Below are 20927 nucleotides of genomic sequence, written 5' to 3'. Positions count from 1 at the left end.
AACCTGGACTGCTGAGTTTTCTTTCCCAGGGAAAATGGCCAAAGGATGTGCCCAGGGGGCCCTGGCCCTGACTGCAAAAAATCCTTATATCGAAGGATGGACCCCACACCAAAATTGCCCCACCTCAAACTTGTGCTGCCCTGATAGACCCAAGGGAGCCCTACAAACTGACATCAGGAACCTGGACTGCTGAGTTTTCTTTCCCAGGGAAAATGGAAAAAGGATGTGCCCAGGGGCCCCTGGCCCTGACTGCAAAGAATCCTTATATCGAAGGATGGAGCCCACATCAAATTTGTCCCCACCTCAAACTTGTGCTGCCCTGATACACCCAAGGGAACCCTACAAACTGACATCAGGAACCTGGACTGATGAGTTTTCTTTCCCAGGGAAAATGGAAAAAGGATGTGCCCAGGGGGCCCTGGCCCTGACTGCAAACAATCCTTATATCGAAGGATGGAGCCCACACCGAAGTTGTCCCCACCTCAAACTTTTGCTGCCCTGATACACCCAAGGGAACCCTACAAACTGACATCAGGAACCTGGACTGCTGAGTTTTCTTTCCCAGGGAAAATGGAAAAAGGTTTTGGCCAGGGGCCCCTGGCCCTGACTGCAAAAAATCCTTATATCGAAGGATGGACCCCACACCGAAGTTGTCCCCACCTCAAACTTGTGCTGCCCTGATAGACCCAAGGGAGCCCTACAAACTGACATCAGGAATCTGGACTGCTGAGTTTTCTTTCCCAGGGAAAATGGCCAAAGGATGTGCCCAGGGGCCCCTGGTCCTGACTGCAAAAAATCCTTATATCGAAGGATGGACCCCACACCAAAGCGTTCCCCACCTCAAACTTGTGCTGCCCTGATAGACCCAAGGGAGCCCTACAAACTGACATCAGGAACCTGGACTGCTGAGTTTTCTTTCCCAGGGAAAATGGAAAAAGGTTGTGCCCAGGGGCCCCTGGCCCTGGGGTGGGGCCTCACTGCAAAAAATCCTTATATCGAAGGATGGACCCCACACCGAAGTTGTCCCCACCTCAAACTTTGCTGCCCTGATAGACCCAAGGGAGCCCTACAAACTGACATCAGGAACCTGGACTGCTGAGTTTTCTTTCCCAGGGAAAATGGAAAAAGGTTGTGCCCAGGGGCCCCTGGCCCTGACTGCAAAAAATCCTTATATCGAAGGATGGACCCCACACCAAAGTTGTCCCCACCTCAAACTTGTGCTGCCCTGATAGACCCAAGGGAGCCCTACAAACTGACATCAGGAACCTGGACTGCTGAGTTTTCTTTCCCAGGGAAAATGGAAAAAGGATGTGCCCAGGGGCCCCTGGCCCTGACTGCAAAGAATCCTTATATCGAAGGATGGACCCCACACCGAAGTTGTCCCCACCTCAAACTTGTGCTGCCCTGATAGACCCAAGGGAGCCCTACAAACTGACATCAGGAACCTGGACTGCTGAGTTTTCTTTCCCAGGGAAAATGGAAAAAGGTTGTGCCCAGGGGCCCCTGGCCCTGACCGCAAAAAATCCTTATATCGAAGGATGGAGCCCACACCGAAGTTGTCCCCACCTCAAACTTCTGCTGCCCTCATAGACCCAAGGGAGCCCTACAAACTGACATCAGGAACCTGGACTGCTGAGTTTTCTTTCCCACGGAAAATGGCCAAAGGATGTGCCCAGGGGCCCCGGGCCCTGGGCTGGGGCCTCACTGCAAAAAATCCTTATATCGAAGGATGGACCCCACACCGAAGTTGTCCCCACCTCAAACTTGTGCTGCCCTGATAGACCCAAGGGAGCCCTACAAACTGACATCAGGAACCTGGACTGCTGAGTTTTCTTTCCCAGGGAAAATGGCCAAAGGATGTGCCCAGGGGGCCCTGGCCCTGACTGCAAAAAATCCTTATATCGAAGGATGGACCCCACACCAAAATTGCCCCACCTCAAACTTGTGCTGCCCTGATAGACCCAAGGGAGCCCTACAAACTGACATCAGGAACCTGGACTGCTGAGTTTTCTTTCCCAGGGAAAATGGAAAAAGGATGTGCCCAGGGGCCCCTGGCCCTGACTGTAAAGAATCCTTATATCGAAGGATGGACCCCACACCAAAGTGTTCCCCACCTCAAACTTGTGCTGCCCTGATAGACCCAAGGGAGCCCTACAAACTGACATCAGGAACCTGGACTGCTGAGTTTTCTTTCCCAGGGAAAATGGAAAAAGGTTGTGCCCAGGGGGCCCTGGCCCTGACTGCAAACAATCCTTATATCGAAGGATGGAGCCCACACCGAAGTTGTCCCCACCTCAAACTTTTGCTGCCCTGATACACCCAAGGGAACCCTACAAACTGACATCAGGAACCTGGACTGCTGAGTTTTCTTTCCCAGGGAAAATGGAAAAAGGTTGTGGCCAGGGGCCCCTGGCCCTGACTGCAAAAAATCCTTATATCGAAGGATGGACCCCACATCAAAGTTGTCCCCACCTTAAACTTGTGCTGCCCTGATAGACCCAAGGGAGCCCTACAAACTGACATCAGGAACCTGGACTGCTGAGTTTTCTTTCCCAGGGAAAATGGCCAAAGGATGTGCCCAGGGGCCCCTGGCCCTGACTGCAAAAAATCCTTATATCGAAGGATGGACCCCACACCAAAGCGTTCCCCACCTCAAACTTGTGCTGCCCTGATAGACCCAAGGGAGCCCTACAAACTGACATGAGGAACCTGGACTGCTGAGTTTTCTTTCCCAGGGAAAATGGAAAAAGGTTGTGCCCAGGGGCCCCTGGCCCTGGGGTGGGGCCTCACTGCAAAAAATCCTTATATCGAAGGATGGACCCCACACCGAAGTTGTCCCCACCTCAAACTTGTGCTGCCCTGATAGACCCAAGGGAGCCCTACAAACTGACATCAGGAACCTGGACTGCTGAGTTTTCTTTCCCAGGGAAAATGGAAAAAGGTTGTGCCCAGGGGCCCCTGGCCCTGACTGCAAAAAATCCTTATATCGAAGGATGGACCCCACACCAAAGTTGTCCCCACCTCAAACTTGTGCTGCTCTGATAGACCCAAGGGAGCCCTACAAACTGACATCAGGAACCTGGACTGCTGAGTTTTCTTTCCCAGGGAAAATGGAAAAAGGATATGCCCAGGGGCCCCTGGCCCTGACTGCAAAAAATCCTTATATCGAAGGGTGGACCCCACACCGAAGTTGTCCCCACCTCAAACTTGTGCTGCCCTGATAGACCCAAGGGAGCCCTACAAACTGACATCAGGAACCTGGACTGCTGAGTTTTCTTTCCCAGGGAAAATGGAAAAAGGATGTGCCCAGGGGCCCCTGGCCCTGACTGCAAAGAATCCTTATATCGAAGGATGGACCCCACACCAAAGTGTTCCCCACCTCAAACTTGTGCTGCCCTGATAGACCCAAGGGAGCCCTACAAACTGACATCAGGAACCTGGACTGCTGAGTTTTCTTTCCCAGGGAAAATGGAAAAAGGATGTGCCCAGGGGCCCCTGGCCCTGACTGCAAAAAATCCTTATATCGAAGGATGGAGCCCACACCGAAGTTGTCCCCACCTCAAACTTGTGCTGCCCTGATAGACCCAAGGGAGCCCTACAAACTGACATCAGGAACCTGGACTGCTGAGTTTTCTTTCCCACGGAAAATGGCCAAAGGATGTGCCCAGCGGCCCCTGGCCCTGGGCTGGGACCTCACTACAAAAAATCCTTATATCGAAGGATGGACCCCACACCGAAGATGTCCCCACCTCAAACTTGTGCTGCCCTGATAGACCCAAGGGAGCCCTACAAACTGACATCAGGAACCTGGACTGCTGAGTTTTCTTTCCCAGGGAAAATGGAAAAAGGATGTGCCCAGGGGCCCCTCGCCCTGGGCTGGGACCTCACTACAAAAAATCCTTATATCGAAGGATGGACCCCACACCATTGTTGTCCCCACTTCAAACTTGTGCTGCCCTGATAGACCCAAGGGAGCCCTACAAACTGACATCAGGAACCTGGACTGCTGAGTTTTCTTTCCCAGGGAAAATGGAAAAAGGATATGCCCAGGGGCCCCTGGCCCTGACTGCAAAAAATCCTTATATCGAAGGATGGACCCCACACCGAAGTTGTCCCCACCTCAAACTTGTGCTGCCCTGATAGACCCAAGGGAGCCCTACAAACTGACATCAGGAACCTGGACTGCTGAGTTTTCTTTCCCAGGGAAAATGGCCAAAGGATGTGCCCAGGGGGCCCTGGCCCTGACTGCAAAAAATCCTTATATCGAAGGATGGACCCCACACCAAAATTGCCCCACCTCAAACTTGTGCTGCCCTGATAGACCCAAGGGAGCCCTACAAACTGACATCAGGAACCTGGACTGCTGAGTTTTCTTTCCCAGGGAAAATGGAAAAAGGATGTGCCCAGGGGCCCCTGGCCCTGACTGCAAAGAATCCTTATATCGAAGGATGGACCCCACACCAAAGTGTTCCCCACCTCAAACTTGTGCTGCCCTGATAGACCCAAGGGAGCCCTACAAACTGACATCAGGAACCTGGACTGCTGAGTTTTCTTTCCCAGGGAAAATGGAAAAAGGATGTGCCCAGGGGCCCCTGGCCCTGGGCTGGGGCCTCACTGCAAAAAATCCTTATATCGAAGGATGGAGCCCACACCGAATTTGTCCCCATCTCAAACTTGTGCTGCCCTGATAGACCCAAGGGAGCCCTACAAACTGACATCAGGAACCTGGACTGCTGAGTTTTCTTTCCCAGGGAAAATGGAAAAAGGATGTGCCCAGGGGCCCCTGGCCCTGACTGCAAAAAATCCTTATATCGAAGGATGGACCCCACACCGAAGTTGTCCCCACCTCAAACTTGTGCTGCCCTGATAGACCCAAGGGAGCCCTACAAACTGACATCAGGAACCTGGACTGCTGAGTTTTCTTTCCCAGGGAAAATGGAAAAAGGATGTGCCCAGGGGCCCCTGGCACTGGGCTGGGGCCTCACTACAAAAAATCCTTATATCGAAGGATGGACCCCACACCGAAGTTGTCCCCACTTCAAACTTGTGCTGCCCTGATAGACCCAAGGGAGCCCTACAAACTGACATCAGGAACCTGGACTGCTGAGTTTTCTTTCCCAGGGAAAATGGAAAAAGGATATGCCCAGGGGCCCCTGGCACTGACTGCAAAAAATCCTTATATTGAAGGATGGACCCCACACCGAAGTTGTCCCCACCTCAAACTTCTGCTGCCCTCATAGACCCAAGGGAGCCCTACAAACTGACATCAGGAAGCTGGACTGCAGAGTTTTCTTTCCCAGGGAAAATGGAAAAAGGTTGTGCCCAGGGGGCCCAGGCCCTGACTGCAAAAAATCCTTGTATCGAAGGATGGACCCCACACCAAAGTTGTCCCCACCTCAAACTTGTGCTGCCCTGATAGACCCAAGGGAGCCCTACAAACTGACATCAGGAACCTGGACTGCTGAGTTTTCTTTCCCAGGGAAAATGGCCAAAGGATGTGCCCAGGGGGCCATGGCCCTGACTGCAAAAAATCCTTATATCGAAGGATGGACCCCACACCAAAATTGCCCCACCTCAAACTTGTGCTGCCCTGATAGACCCAAGGGAGCCCTACAAACTGACATCAGGAACCTGGACTGCGGAGTTTTCTTTCCCAGGGAAAATGGAAAAAGGATGTGCCCAGGGGCCCGAGGCCCTGACTGCAAAAAATCCTTATATCGAAGGATGGACCCCACACCGAAGTTGTCCCCACCTCAAACTTGTGCTGCCCTGATAGACCCAAGGGAGCCCTACAAACTGACATCAGGAACCTGGACTGCTGAGTTTTCTTTCCCAGGGAAAATGGAAAAAGGATGTGCCCAGGGGTCCCTGGCCCTGGGGTGGGGCCTCACTACAAAAAATCCTTATATCGAAGGATGGACCCCACACCCCAAAGTTGTCCCCACCTCAAACTTGTACTGCCCTGATAGACCCAAGGGAGCCCTACAAACTGACATCAGGAACCTGGACTGCTGAGTTTTCTTTCCCAGGGAAAATGGAAAAAGGATATGCCCAGGGGCCGCTGACCCTGACTGCAAAAAATCCTTATATCAAAGGGTGGACCCCACACCGAAGTTGTCCCCACCTCAAACTTGTGCTGCCCTGATAGACCCAAGGGAGCCCTACAAACTGACATCAGGAACCTGGACTGCTGAGTTTTCTTTCCCAGGGAAAATGGAAAAAGGATGTGCCCAGGGGGCCCTGGCCCTGACTGCAAAGAATCCTTATATCGAAGGATGGACCCCACACCAAAGTGTTCCCCACCTCAAACTTGTGCTGCCCTGATAGACACAAGGGAGCCCTACAAACTGACATCAGGAACCTGGACTGCTGAGTTTTCTTTCCCAGGGAAAATGGAAAAAGGATGTGCCCAGGGGCCCCTAGCCCTGACTGCAAAAAATCCTTATATTGAAGGATGGACACCACACCGAAGTTGTCCCCACCTCAAACTTGTGCTGCCCTGATAGACCCAAGGGAGCCCTACAAAATGACATCAGGAACCTGGACTGCTGAGTTTTCTTTCCCAGGGAAAATGGAAAAAGGATGTGCCCAGGGGCCCCTGGCCCTGACTGCAAAAAATCCTTATATCGAAGGATGGAGCCCACACCAAAGTTGTCCCCACCTCAAACTTTTGCTGCCCTGATACACCCAAGGGAACCCTACAAACTGACATCAGGAACCTGGACTGCTGAGTTTTCTTTCCCAGGGAAAATGGAAAAAGGATGTGCCCAGGGGCCCCTGGCCCTGACTGCAAAAAATCCTTATATCGAAGGATGGACCCCACATCAAAGTTGTCCCCACCTCAAACTTGTGCTGCCCTGATACACCCAAGGGAACCCTACAAACTGACATCAGGAACCTGGACTGCTGAGTTTTCTTTCCCAGGGAAAATGGAAAAAGGATATGCGCAGGGGCCCCTGACCCTGACTGCAAAAAATCCTTATATCGAAGGGTGGACCCCACACCGAAGTTGTCCCCACCTCAAACTTGTGCTGCCCTGATAGACCCAAGGGAGCCCTACAAACTGACATCAGGAACCTGGACTGCTGAGTTTTCTTTCCCAGGGAAAATGGAAAAAGGATGTGCTCAGGGGCCCCTGGCCCTGACTGCAAAGAATCCTTATATCGAAGGATGGACCCCACACCGAAGTTGTCCCCACCTCAAACTTGTGCTGCCCTGATAGACCCAAGGGAGCCCTACAAACTGACATCAGGAACCTGGACTGCTGAGTTTTCTTTCCCAGGGAAAATGGAAAAAGGATGTGCCCAGGGGTCCCTGGCCCTGGGGTGGGGCCTCACTACAAAAAATCCTTATATCGAAGGATGGACCCCACACCCCAAAGTTGTCCCCACCTCAAACTTGTACAGCCCTGATAGACCCAAGGGAGCCCTACAAACTGACATCAGGAACCTGGACTGCTGAGTTTTCTTTCCCAGGGAAAATGGAAAAAGGATATGCCCAGGGGCCGCTGACCCTGACTGCAAAAAATCCTTATATCAAAGGGTGGACCCCACACCGAAGTTGTCCCCACCTCAAACTTGTGCTGCCCTGATAGACCCAAGGGAGCCCTACAAACTGACATCAGGAACCTGGACTGCTGAGTTTTCTTTCCCAGGGAAAATGGAAAAAGGGTGTGCCCAGGGGCCCCTAGCCCTGACTGCAAAGAATCCTTATATCGAAGGATGGACCCCACACCAAAGTGTTCCCCACCTCAAACTTGTGCTGCCCTGATAGACACAAGGGAGCCCTACAAACTGACATCAGGAACCTGGACTGCTGAGTTTTCTTTCCCAGGGAAAATGGAAAAAGGATGTGCCCAGGGGCCCCTAGCCCTGACTGCAAAAAATCCTTATATTGAAGGATGGACACCACACCGAAGTTGTCCCCACCGCAAACTTGTGCTGCCCTGATAGACCCAAGGGAGCCCTACAAAATGACATCAGGAACCTGGACTGCTGAGTTTTCTTTCCCAGGGAAAATGGAAAAAGGATGTGCCCAGGGGCCCCTGGCCCTGACTGCAAAAAATCCTTATATCGAAGGATGGAGCCCACACCAAAGTTGTCCCCACCTCAAACTTTTGCTGCCCTGATACACCCAAGGGAACCCTACAAACTGACATCAGGAACCTGGACTGCTGAGTTTTCTTTCCCAGGGAAAATGGAAAAAGGTTGTGCCCAGGGGCCCCTGGCCCTGACTGCAAAAAATCCTTATATCGAAGGATGGACCCCACATCAAAGTTGTCCCCACCTCAAACTTGTGCTGCCCTGATACACCCAAGGGAACCCTACAAACTGACATCAGGAACCTGGACTGCTGAGTTTTCTTTCCCAGGGAAAATGGAAAAAGGATATGCGCAGGGGCCCCTGACCCTGACTGCAAAAAATCCTTATATCGAAGGGTGGACCCCACACCAAAGTTGTCCCCACCTCAAACTTGTGCTGCCCTGATAGACCCAAGGGAGCCCTACAAACTGACATCAGGAACCTGGACTGCTGAGTTTTCTTTCCCAGGGAAAATGGAAAAAGGATGTGCTCAGGGGCCCCTGGCCCTGACTGCAAAGAATCCTTATATCGAAGGATGGACCCCACACCGAAGTTGTCCCCACCTCAAACTTGTGCTGCCCTGATAGACCCAAGGGAGCCCTACAAACTGACATCAGGAACCTGGACTGCTGAGTTTTCTTTCCCAGGGAAAATGGAAAAAGGATGTGCCCAGGGGTCCCTGGCCCTGGGGTGGGGCCTCACTACAAAAAATCCTTATATCGAAGGATGGACCCCACACCCCAAAGTTGTCCCCACCTCAAACTTGTACAGCCCTGATAGACCCAAGGGAGCCCTACAAACTGACATCAGGAACCTGGACTGCTGAGTTTTCTTTCCCAGGGAAAATGGAAAAAGGATATGCCCAGGGGCCGCTGACCCTGACTGCAAAAAATCCTTATATCAAAGGGTGGACCCCACACCGAAGTTGTCCCCACCTCAAACTTGTGCTGCCCTGATAGACCCAAGGGAGCCCTACAAACTGACATCAGGAACCTGGACTGCTGAGTTTTCTTTCCCAGGGAAAATGGAAAAAGGGTGTGCCCAAAGGCCCCTGGCCCTGACTGCAAAGAATCCTTATATCGAAGGATGGACCCCACACCAAAGTGTTCCCCACCTCAAACTTGTGCTGCCCTGATAGACCCAAGGGAGCCCTACAAACTGACATCAGGAACCTGGACTGCTGAGTTTTCTTTCCCAGGGAAAATGGAAAAAGGATGTGCCCAGGGGCCCCTAGCCCTGACTGCAAAAAATCCTTATATTGAAGGATGGACACCACACCGAAGTTGTCCCCACCTCAAACTTGTGCTGCCCTGATAGACCCAAGGGAGCCCTACAAACTGACATCAGGAACCTGGACTGCTGAGTTTTCTTTCCCAGGGAAAATGGAAAAAGGATGTGCCCAGGTGCCCCTGGCCCTGACTGCAAAAAATCCTTATATCGAAGGATGGACCCCACACCAAAGTTGTCCCCACCTCAAACTTTTGCTGCCCTGATACACCCAAGGGAACCCTACAAACTGACATCAGGAACCTGGACTGCTGAGTTTTCTTTCCCAGGGAAAATGGAAAAAGGTTGTGCCCAGGGGCCCCTGGCCCTGACTGCAAAAAATCCTTATATCGAAGGATGGACCCCACATCAAAGTTGTCCCCACCTCAAACTTGTGCTGCCCTGATACACCCAAGGGAACCCTACAAACTGACATCAGGAACCTGGACTGCTGAGTTTTCTTTCCCAGGGAAAATGGAAAAAGGATATGCGCAGGGGCCCCTGACCCTGACTGCAAAAAATCCTTATATCGAAGGGTGGACCCCACACCGAAGTTGTCCCCACCTCAAACTTGTGCTGCCCTGATAGACCCAAGGGAGCCCTACAAACTGACATCAGGAACCTGGACTGCTGAGTTTTCTTTCCCAGGGAAAATGGAAAAAGGATGTGCTCAGGGGCCCCTGGCCCTGACTGCAAAGAATCCTTATATCGAAGGATGGACCCCACACCAAAGTGTTCCCCACCTCAAACTTGTGCTGCCCTGATAGACCCAAGGGAGCCCTACAAACTGACATCAGGAACCTGGACTGCTGAGTTTTCTTTCCCAGGGAAAATGGAAAAAGGATGTGCCCAGGGGCCCCTAGCCCTGACTGCAAAAAATCCTTATATCGAAGGATGGACACCACACCGAAGTTGTCCCCACCTCAAACTTGTGCTGCCCTGATACACCTAAGGGAGCCCTACAAACTGACATCAGGAACCTGGACTGCTGAGTTTTCTTTCCCAGGGAAAATGGAAAAAGGTTGTGCCCAGGGGCCCCTGGCCCTGACTGCAAAAAATCCTTATATCGAAGGATGGAGCCCACACCGAAGTTGTCCCCACCTCAAACTTTTGCTGCCCTGATACACCCAAGGGAAACCTACAAACTGACATCAGGAACCTGGACTGCTGAGTTTTCTTTCCCAGGGAAAATGGAAAAAGGTTGTGGCCAGGGGCCCCTGGCCCTGACTGCAAAAAATCCTTATATCAAAGGATGGACCCCAGACCAAAGTTGTCCCCACCTCAAACTTGTGCTGCCCTGATACACCCAAGGGAGCCCTACAAACTGACATCAGGAACCTGGACTGCTGAGTTTTCTTTCCCAGGGAAAATGGAAAAAGGATGTGCCCAGGGGCCCCTGGCCCTGGGCTGGGGCCTCACTGCAAAAAATCCTTATATCGAAGGATGGACCCCACACCGAAGTTGTCCCCACCTCAAACTTGTGCTGCCCTGATAGACCCAAGGTAGCCCTACAAACTGACATCAGGAACCTGGACTGCTGAGTTTTCTTTCCCAGGGAAAATGGAAAAAGGATGTGCCCAGGGGCCCCTGGCCCTGACTGCAAAAAATCCTTATATCGAAGGATGGACCCCACACCAAAGTGTTCCCCACCTCAAACTTGTGCTGCCCTGATAGACCCAAGGGAGCCCTACAAACTGACATCAGGAACCTGGACTGCTGAGTTTTCTTTCCCAGGGAAAATGGAAAAAGGTTGTGCCCAGGGGCCCCTGGCCCTGGGGTGGGGCCTCACTGCTAAAAATCCTTATATCGAAGGATGGACCCCACACCAAAGTGTTCCCCACCTCAAACTTGTGCTGCCCTGATAGACCCAAGGGAGCCCTACAAACTGACATCAGGAACCTGGACTGCAGAGTTTTCTTTCCCAGGGAAAATGGAAAAAAGTTGTGCCCAGGGGCCACTGGCCCTGACTGCAAAAAATCCTTATATCGAAGGGTGGACCCCACACCGAAGTTGTCCCCACCTCAAACTTGTGCTGCCCTGATAGACCCAAGGGAGCCCTACAAACTGACATCAGGAACCTGGACTGCTGAGTTTTCTTTCCCAGGGAAAAAGGCCAAAGGATGTGCCCTGGGGCCCCTGGCCCTGACTGCAAAAAATCCTTATATCGAAGGATGGAGCCCACACCGAATTTGTCCCCATCTCAAACTTGTGCTGCCCTGATAGACCCAAGGGAGCCCTACAAAGTGACATCAGGAACCTGGTCTGCTGAGTTTTCTTTCCCAGGGAAAATGGAAAAAGGATGTGCCCAGGGGCCCCTGGCCCTGGGCTGGGGCGTCACTACAAAAAATCCTTATATCGAAGGATGGATCCCACACCGAAGTTGTCCCCACCTCAAACTTGTGCTGCCCTGATACACCCAAGGGAACCCTACAAACTGACATCAGGAACCTGGACTGCTGAGTTTTCTTTCCCAGGGAAAATGGAAAAAGGATGTGCCCAGGGGCCCCTGGCCCTGACTGCAAAAAATCCTTATATCGAAGGATGGAGCACACACCAAAGTTGTCCCCACCTCAAACTTTTGCTGCCCTGATAGACCCAAGGGAGCCCTACAAACTGACATCAGGAACCTGGACTGCTGAGTTTTCTTTCCCAGGGAAAATGGAAAAAGGTTGTGCCCAGGGGCCCCTGGCCCTGACTGCAAAGAATCCTTATATCGAAGGATGGACCCCACACCAAAGTGTTCCCCACCTCAAACTTGTGCTGCCCTGATAGACCCAAGGGAGCCCTACAAACTGACATCAGGAACCTGGACTGCTGAGTTTTCTTTCCCAGGGAAAATGGAAAAAGGATGTGCCCAGGGGCCCCTGGCTCTGGGGTGGGGCCTCACTGCAAAAAATCCTTATATCGAAGGATGGAGCCCACACCGAATTTGTCCCCACCTCAAACTTGTGCTGCCCTGATAGACCCAAGGGAGCCCTACAAACTGACATCAGGAACCTGGACTGCTGAGTTTTCTTTCCCAGGGAAAATGGAAAAAGGATGTGCCCAGGGGCCCCTGGCCCTGACTGCAAAAAATCCTTATATCGAAGGATGGACCCCATACCGAAGTTGTCCCCACCTCAAACTTGTGCTGCCCTGATAGACCCAAGGGAGCCCTACAAACTGACATCAGGAACCTGGACTGCTGAGTTTTCTTTCCCAGGGAAAATGGAAAAAGGATGTGCCCAGGGGCCCCTGGCCCTGACTGCAAAAAATCCTTATATCGAAGGATGGAGCCCACACCGAAGTTGTCCCCACCTCAAACTTGTGCTGCCCTGATAGACCCAAGGGAGCCCTACAAACTGACATCAGGAACCTGGACTGCTGAGTTTTCTTTCCCACGGAAAATGGCCAAAGGATGTGCCCAGCGGCCCCTGGCCCTGGGCTGGGCCCTGACTGCAAAAAATCCTTATATCGAAGGATGGACCCCACACCGAAGTTGTCCCCACCTCAAACTTGTGCTGCCCTGATAGACCCAAGGGAGCCCTACAAACTGACATCAGGAACCTGGACTGCTGAGTTTTCTTTCCCAGGGAAAATGGAAAAAGGGTGTGCCCAAAGGCCCCTGGCCCTGACTGCAAAGAATCCTTATATCGAAGGATGGACCCCACACCAAAGTGTTCCCCACCTCAAACTTGTGCTGCCCTGATAGACACAAGGGAGCCCTACAAACTGACATCAGGAACCTGGACTGCTGAGTTTTCTTTCCCAGGGAAAATGGAAAAAGGATGTGCCCAGGGGCCCCTAGCCCTGACTGCAAAAAATCCTTATATTGAAGGATGGACACCACACCGAAGTTGTCCCCACCGCAAACTTGTGCTGCCCTGATAGACCCAAGGGAGCCCTACAAAATGACATCAGGAACCTGGACTGCTGAGTTTTCTTTCCCAGGGAAAATGGAAAAAGGATGTGCCCAGGGGCCCCTGGCCCTGACTGCAAAAAATCCTTATATCGAAGGATGGAGCCCACACCAAAGTTGTCCCCACCTCAAACTTTTGCTGCCCTGATACACCCAAGGGAACCCTACAAACTGACATCAGGAACCTGGACTGCTGAGTTTTCTTTCCCAGGGAAAATGGAAAAAGGTTGTGCCCAGGGGCCCCTGGCCCTGACTGCAAAAAATCCTTATATCGAAGGATGGACCCCACATCAAAGTTGTCCCCACCTCAAACTTGTGCTGCCCTGATACACCCAAGGGAACCCTACAAACTGACATCAGGAACCTGGACTGCTGAGTTTTCTTTCCCAGGGAAAATGGAAAAAGGATATGCGCAGGGGCCCCTGACCCTGACTGCAAAAAATCCTTATATCGAAGGGTGGACCCCACACCAAAGTTGTCCCCACCTCAAACTTGTGCTGCCCTGATAGACCCAAGGGAGCCCTACAAACTGACATCAGGAACCTGGACTGCTGAGTTTTCTTTCCCAGGGAAAATGGAAAAAGGATGTGCTCAGGGGCCCCTGGCCCTGACTGCAAAGAATCCTTATATCGAAGGATGGACCCCACACCGAAGTTGTCCCCACCTCAAACTTGTGCTGCCCTGATAGACCCAAGGGAGCCCTACAAACTGACATCAGGAACCTGGACTGCTGAGTTTTCTTTCCCAGGGAAAATGGAAAAAGGATGTGCCCAGGGGTCCCTGGCCCTGGGGTGGGGCCTCACTACAAAAAATCCTTATATCGAAGGATGGACCCCACACCCCAAAGTTGTCCCCACCTCAAACTTGTACAGCCCTGATAGACCCAAGGGAGCCCTACAAACTGACATCAGGAACCTGGACTGCTGAGTTTTCTTTCCCAGGGAAAATGGAAAAAGGATATGCCCAGGGGCCGCTGACCCTGACTGCAAAAAATCCTTATATCAAAGGGTGGACCCCACACCGAAGTTGTCCCCACCTCAAACTTGTGCTGCCCTGATAGACCCAAGGGAGCCCTACAAACTGACATCAGGAACCTGGACTGCTGAGTTTTCTTTCCCAGGGAAAATGGAAAAAGGGTGTGCCCAAAGGCCCCTGGCCCTGACTGCAAAGAATCCTTATATCGAAGGATGGACCCCACACCAAAGTGTTCCCCACCTCAAACTTGTGCTGCCCTGATAGACCCAAGGGAGCCCTACAAACTGACATCAGGAACCTGGACTGCTGAGTTTTCTTTCCCAGGGAAAATGGAAAAAGGATGTGCCCAGGGGCCCCTAGCCCTGACTGCAAAAAATCCTTATATTGAAGGATGGACACCACACCGAAGTTGTCCCCACCTCAAACTTGTGCTGCCCTGATAGACCCAAGGGAGCCCTACAAACTGACATCAGGAACCTGGACTGCTGAGTTTTCTTTCCCAGGGAAAATGGAAAAAGGATGTGCCCAGGTGCCCCTGGCCCTGACTGCAAAAAATCCTTATATCGAAGGATGGACCCCACACCAAAGTTGTCCCCACCTCAAACTTTTGCTGCCCTGATACACCCAAGGGAACCCTACAAACTGACATCAGGAACCTGGACTGCTGAGTTTTCTTTCCCAGGGAAAATGGAAAAAGGTTGTGCCCAGGGGCCCCTGGCCCTGACTGCAAAAAATCCTTATATCGAAGGATGGACCCCACATCAAAGTTGTCCCCACCTCAAACTTGTGCTGCCCTGATACACCCAAGGGAACCCTACAAACTGACATCAGGAACCTGGACTGCTGAGTTTTCTTTCCCAGGGAAAATGGAAAAAGGATATGCGCAGGGGCCCCTGACCCTGACTGCAAAAAATCCTTATATCGAAGGGTGGACCCCACACCGAAGTTGTCCCCACCTCAAACTTGTGCTGCCCTGATAGACCCAAGGGAGCCCTACAAACTGACATCAGGAACCTGGACTGCTGAGTTTTCTTTCCCAGGGAAAATGGAAAAAGGATGTGCTCAGGGGCCCCTGGCCCTGACTGCAAAGAATCCTTATATCGAAGGATGGACCCCACACCAAAGTGTTCCCCACCTCAAACTTGTGCTGCCCTGATAGACCCAAGGGAGCCCTACAAACTGACATCAGGAACCTGGACTGCTGAGTTTTCTTTCCCAGGGAAAATGGAAAAAGGATGTGCCCAGGGGCCCCTAGCCCTGACTGCAAAAAATCCTTATATCGAAGGATGGACACCACACCGAAGTTGTCCCCACCTCAAACTTGTGCTGCCCTGATACACCTAAGGGAGCCCTACAAACTGACATCAGGAACCTGGACTGCTGAGTTTTCTTTCCCAGGGAAAATGGAAAAAGGTTGTGCCCAGGGGCCCCTGGCCCTGACTGCAAAAAATCCTTATATCGAAGGATGGAGCCCACACCGAAGTTGTCCCCACCTCAAACTTTTGCTGCCCTGATACACCCAAGGGAAACCTACAAACTGACATCAGGAACCTGGACTGCTGAGTTTTCTTTCCCAGGGAAAATGGAAAAAGGTTGTGGCCAGGGGCCCCTGGCCCTGACTGCAAAAAATCCTTATATCAAAGGATGGACCCCAGACCAAAGTTGTCCCCACCTCAAACTTGTGCTGCCCTGATACACCCAAGGGAGCCCTACAAACTGACATCAGGAACCTGGACTGCTGAGTTTTCTTTCCCAGGGAAAATGGAAAAAGGATGTGCCCAGGGGCCCCTGGCCCTGGGCTGGGGCCTCACTGCAAAAAATCCTTATATCGAAGGATGGACCCCACACCGAAGTTGTCCCCACCTCAAACTTGTGCTGCCCTGATAGACCCAAGGTAGCCCTACAAACTGACATCAGGAACCTGGACTGCTGAGTTTTCTTTCCCAGGGAAAATGGAAAAAGGATGTGCCCAGGGGCCCCTGGCCCTGACTGCAAAAAATCCTTATATCGAAGGATGGACCCCACACCAAAGTGTTCCCCACCTCAAACTTGTGCTGCCCTGATAGACCCAAGGGAGCCCTACAAACTGACATCAGGAACCTGGACTGCTGAGTTTTCTTTCCCAGGGAAAATGGAAAAAGGATGTGCCCAGGGGCCCCTGGCCCTGGGGTGGGGCCTCACTGCTAAAAATCCTTATATCGAAGGATGGACCCCACACCAAAGTGTTCCCCACCTCAAACTTGTGCTGCCCTGATAGACCCAAGGGAGCCCTACAAACTGACATCAGGAACCTGGACTGCAGAGTTTTCTTTCCCAGGGAAAATGGAAAAAAGTTGTGCCCAGGGGCCACTGGCCCTGACTGCAAAAAATCCTTATATCGAAGGGTGGACCCCACACCGAAGTTGTCCCCACCTCAAACTTGTGCTGCCCTGATAGACCCAAGGGAGCCCTACAAACTGACATCAGGAACCTGGACTGCTGAGTTTTCTTTCCCAGGGAAAAAGGCCAAAGGATGTGCCCTGGGGCCCCTGGCCCTGACTGCAAAAAATCCTTATATCGAAGGATGGAGCCCACACCGAATTTGTCCCCATCTCAAACTTGTGCTGCCCTGATAGACCCAAGGGAGCCCTACAAAGTGACATCAGGAACCTGGTCTGCTGAGTTTTCTTTCCCAGGGAAAATGGAAAAAGGATGTGCCCAGGGGCCCCTGGCCCTGGGCTGGGGCGTCACTACAAAAAATCCTTATATCGAAGGATGGATCCCACACCGAAGTTGTCCCCACCTCAAACTTGTGCTGCCCTGATACACCCAAGGGAACCCTACAAACTGACATCAGGAACCTGGACTGCTGAGTTTTCTTTCCCAGGGAAAATGGAAAAAGGATGTGCCCAGGGGCCCCTGGCCCTGACTGCAAAAAATCCTTATATCGAAGGATGGAGCACACACCAAAGTTGTCCCCACCTCAAACTTTTGCTGCCCTGATAGACCCAAGGGAGCCCTACAAACTGACATCAGGAACCTGGACTGCTGAGTTTTCTTTCCCAGGGAAAATGGAAAAAGGTTGTGCCCAGGGGCCCCTGGCCCTGACTGCAAAGAATCCTTATATCGAAGGATGGACCCCACACCAAAGTGTTCCCCACCTCAAACTTGTGCTGCCCTGATAGACCCAAGGGAGCCCTACAAACTGACATCAGGAACCTGGACTGCTGAGTTTTCTTTCCCAGGGAAAATGGAAAAAGGATGTGCCCAGGGGCCCCTGGCTCTGGGGTGGGGCCTCACTGCAAAAAATCCTTATATCGAAGGATGGAGCCCACACCGAATTTGTCCCCACCTCAAACTTGTGCTGCCCTGATAGACCCAAGGGAGCCCTACAAACTGACATCAGGAACCTGGACTGCTGAGTTTTCTTTCCCAGGGAAAATGGAAAAAGGATGTGCCCAGGGGCCCCTGGCCCTGACTGCAAAAAATCCTTATATCGAAGGATGGACCCCATACCGAAGTTGTCCCCACCTCAAACTTGTGCTGCCCTGATAGACCCAAGGGAGCCCTACAAACTGACATCAGGAACCTGGACTGCTGAGTTTTCTTTCCCAGGGAAAATGGAAAAAGGATGTGCCCAGGGGCCCCTGGCCCTGACTGCAAAAAATCCTTATATCGAAGGATGGAGCCCACACCGAAGTTGTCCCCACCTCAAACTTGTGCTGCCCTGATAGACCCAAGGGAGCCCTACAAACTGACATCAGGAACCTGGACTGCTGAGTTTTCTTTCCCACGGAAAATGGCCAAAGGATGTGCCCAGCGGCCCCTGGCCCTGGGCTGGGCCCTGACTGCAAAAAATCCTTATATCGAAGGATGGACCCCACACCGAAGTTGTCCCCACCTCAAACTTGTGCTGCCCTGATAGACCCAAGGGAGCCCTACAAACTGACATCAGGAACCTGGACTGCTGAGTTTTCTTTCCCAGGGAAAATGGAAAAAGGATGTGCCTAGGGGCCCCTGGCCCTGGGCTGGGACCTCACTACAAAAAATCCTTATATCGAAGGATGGACCCCACACCATTGTTGTCCCCACTTCAAACTTGTGCTGCCCTGATAGACCCAAGGGAGCCCTACAAACTGACATCAGGAACCTGGACTGCTGAGTTTTCTTTCCCAGGGAAAATGGAAAAAGGATATGCCCAGGGGCCCCTGGCACTGACTGCAAAAAATCCTTATATTGAAGGATGGACCCCACACCGAAGTTGTCCCCACCTCAAACTTCTGCTGCCCTCATAGACCCAAGGGAGCCCTACAAACTGACATCAGGAAGCTGGACTGCAGAGTTTTCTTTCCCAGGGAAAATGGAAAAAGGATATGCCCAGGGGCCCCTGGCCCTGACTGCAAAAAATCCTTATATCGAAGGGTGGACCCCACACCGAAGTTGTCCCCACCTCAAACTTGTGCTGCCCTGATAGACCCAAGGGAGCCCTACAAACTGACATCAGGAACCTGGACTGCTGAGTTTTCTTTCCCAGGGAAAATGGAAAAAGGATGTGCCCAGGGGCCCCTGGCCCTGACTGCAAAGAATCCTTATATCGAAGGATGGACCCCACACCAAAGTGTTCCCCACCTCAAACTTGTGCTGCCCTGATAGACCCAAGGGAGCCCTACAAACTGACATCAGGAACCTGGACTGCTGAGTTTTCTTTCCCAGGGAAAATGGAAAAAGGATGTGCCCAGGGGCCCCTGGCTCTGGGGTGGGGCCTCACTGCAAAAAATCCTTATATCGAAGGATGGAGCCCACACCGAATTTGTCCCCACCTCAAACTTGTGCTGCCCTGATAGACCCAAGGGAGCCCTACAAACTGACATCAGGAACCTGGACTGCTGAGTTTTCTTTCCCAGGGAAAATGGAAAAAGGATGTGCCCAGGGGCCCCTGGCCCTGACTGCAAAAAATCCTTATATCGAAGGATGGACCCCATACCGAAGTTGTCCCCACCTCAAACTTGTGCTGCCCTGATAGACCCAAGGGAGCCCTACAAACTGACATCAGGAACCTGGACTGCTGAGTTTTCTTTCCCAGGGAAAATGGAAAAAGGATGTGCCCAGGGGCCCCTGGCCCTGACTGCAAAAAATCCTTATATCGAAGGATGGAGCCCACACCGAAGTTGTCCCCACCTCAAACTTGTGCTGCCCTGATAGACCCAAGGGAGCCCTACAAACTGACATCAGGAACCTGGACTGCTGAGTTTTCTTTCCCACGGAAAATGGCCAAAGGATGTGCCCAGCGGCCCCTGGCCCTGGGCTGGGACCTCACTACAAAAAATCCTTATATCGAAGGATGGACCCCACACCGAAGTTGTCCCCACCTCAAACTTGTGCTGCCCTGATAGACCCAAGGGAGCCCTACAAACTGACATCAGGAACCTGGACTGCTGAGTTTTCTTTCCCAGGGAAAATGGAAAAAGTATGTGCCCAGGGGCCCCTCGCCCTGGGCTGGGACCTCACTACAAAAAATCCTTATATCGAAGGATGGACCCCACACCATTGTTGTCCCCACTTCAAACTTGTGCTGCCCTGATAGACCCAAGGGAGCCCTACAAACTGACATCAGGAACCTGGACTGCTGAGTTTTCTTTCCCAGGGAAAATGGAAAAAGGATATGCCCAGGGGCCCCTGGCCCTGACTGCAAAAAATCCTTATATCGAAGGATGGACCCCACACCGAAGTTGTCCCCACCTCAAACTTGTGCTGCCCTGATAGACCCAAGGGAGCCCTACAAACTGACATCAGGAACCTGGACTGCTGAGTTTTCTTTCCCAGGGAAAATGGCCAAAGGATGTGCCCAGGGGGCCCTGGCCCTGACTGCAAAAAATCCTTATATCGAAGGATGGACCCCACACCAAAATTGCCCCACCTCAAACTTGTGCTGCCCTGATAGACCCAAGGGAGCCCTACAAACTGACATCAGGAACCTGGACTGCTGAGTTTTCTTTCCCAGGGAAAATGGAAAAAGGATGTGCCCAGGGGCCCCTGGCCCTGACTGCAAAGAATCCTTATATCGAAGGATGGACCCCACACCAAAGTGTTCCCCACCTCAAACTTGTGCTGCCCTGATAGACCCAAGGGAGCCCTACAAACTGACATCAGGAACCTGGACTGCTGAGTTTTCTTTCCCAGGGAAAATGGAAAAAGGATGTGCCCAGGGGCCCCTGGCCCTGGGCTGGGGCCTCACTGCAAAAAATCCTTATATCGAAGGATGGAGCCCACACCGAATTTGTCCCCATCTCAAACTTGTGCTGCCCTGATAGACCCAAGGGAGCCCTACAAACTGACATCAGGAACCTGGACTGCTGAGTTTTCTTTCCCAGGGAAAATGGAAAAAGGATGTGCCCAGGGGCCCCTGGCCCTGACTGCAAAAAATCCTTATATCGAAGGATGGACCCCACACCGAAGTTGTCCCCACCTCAAACTTGTGCTGCCCTGATAGACCCAAGGGAGCCCTACAAACTGACATCAGGAACCTGGACTGCTGAGTTTTCTTTCCCAGGGAAAATGGAAAAAGGATGTGCCCAGGGGCCCCTGGCACTGGGCTGGGGCCTCACTACAAAAAATCCTTATATCGAAGGATGGACCCCACACCGAAGTTGTCCCCACTTCAAACTTGTGCTGCCCTGATAGACCCAAGGGAGCCCTACAAACTGACATCAGGAACCTGGACTGCTGAG

Source organism: Lonchura striata, chromosome 7 (genome assembly GCF_046129695.1).
Source record: "Lonchura striata isolate bLonStr1 chromosome 7, bLonStr1.mat, whole genome shotgun sequence".
Taxonomy (NCBI): Eukaryota; Metazoa; Chordata; class Aves; order Passeriformes; family Estrildidae; genus Lonchura; species Lonchura striata.
The sequence above is the reverse complement of the archived record's forward strand: the minus strand, read 5'-3'. Positions refer to the sequence as shown.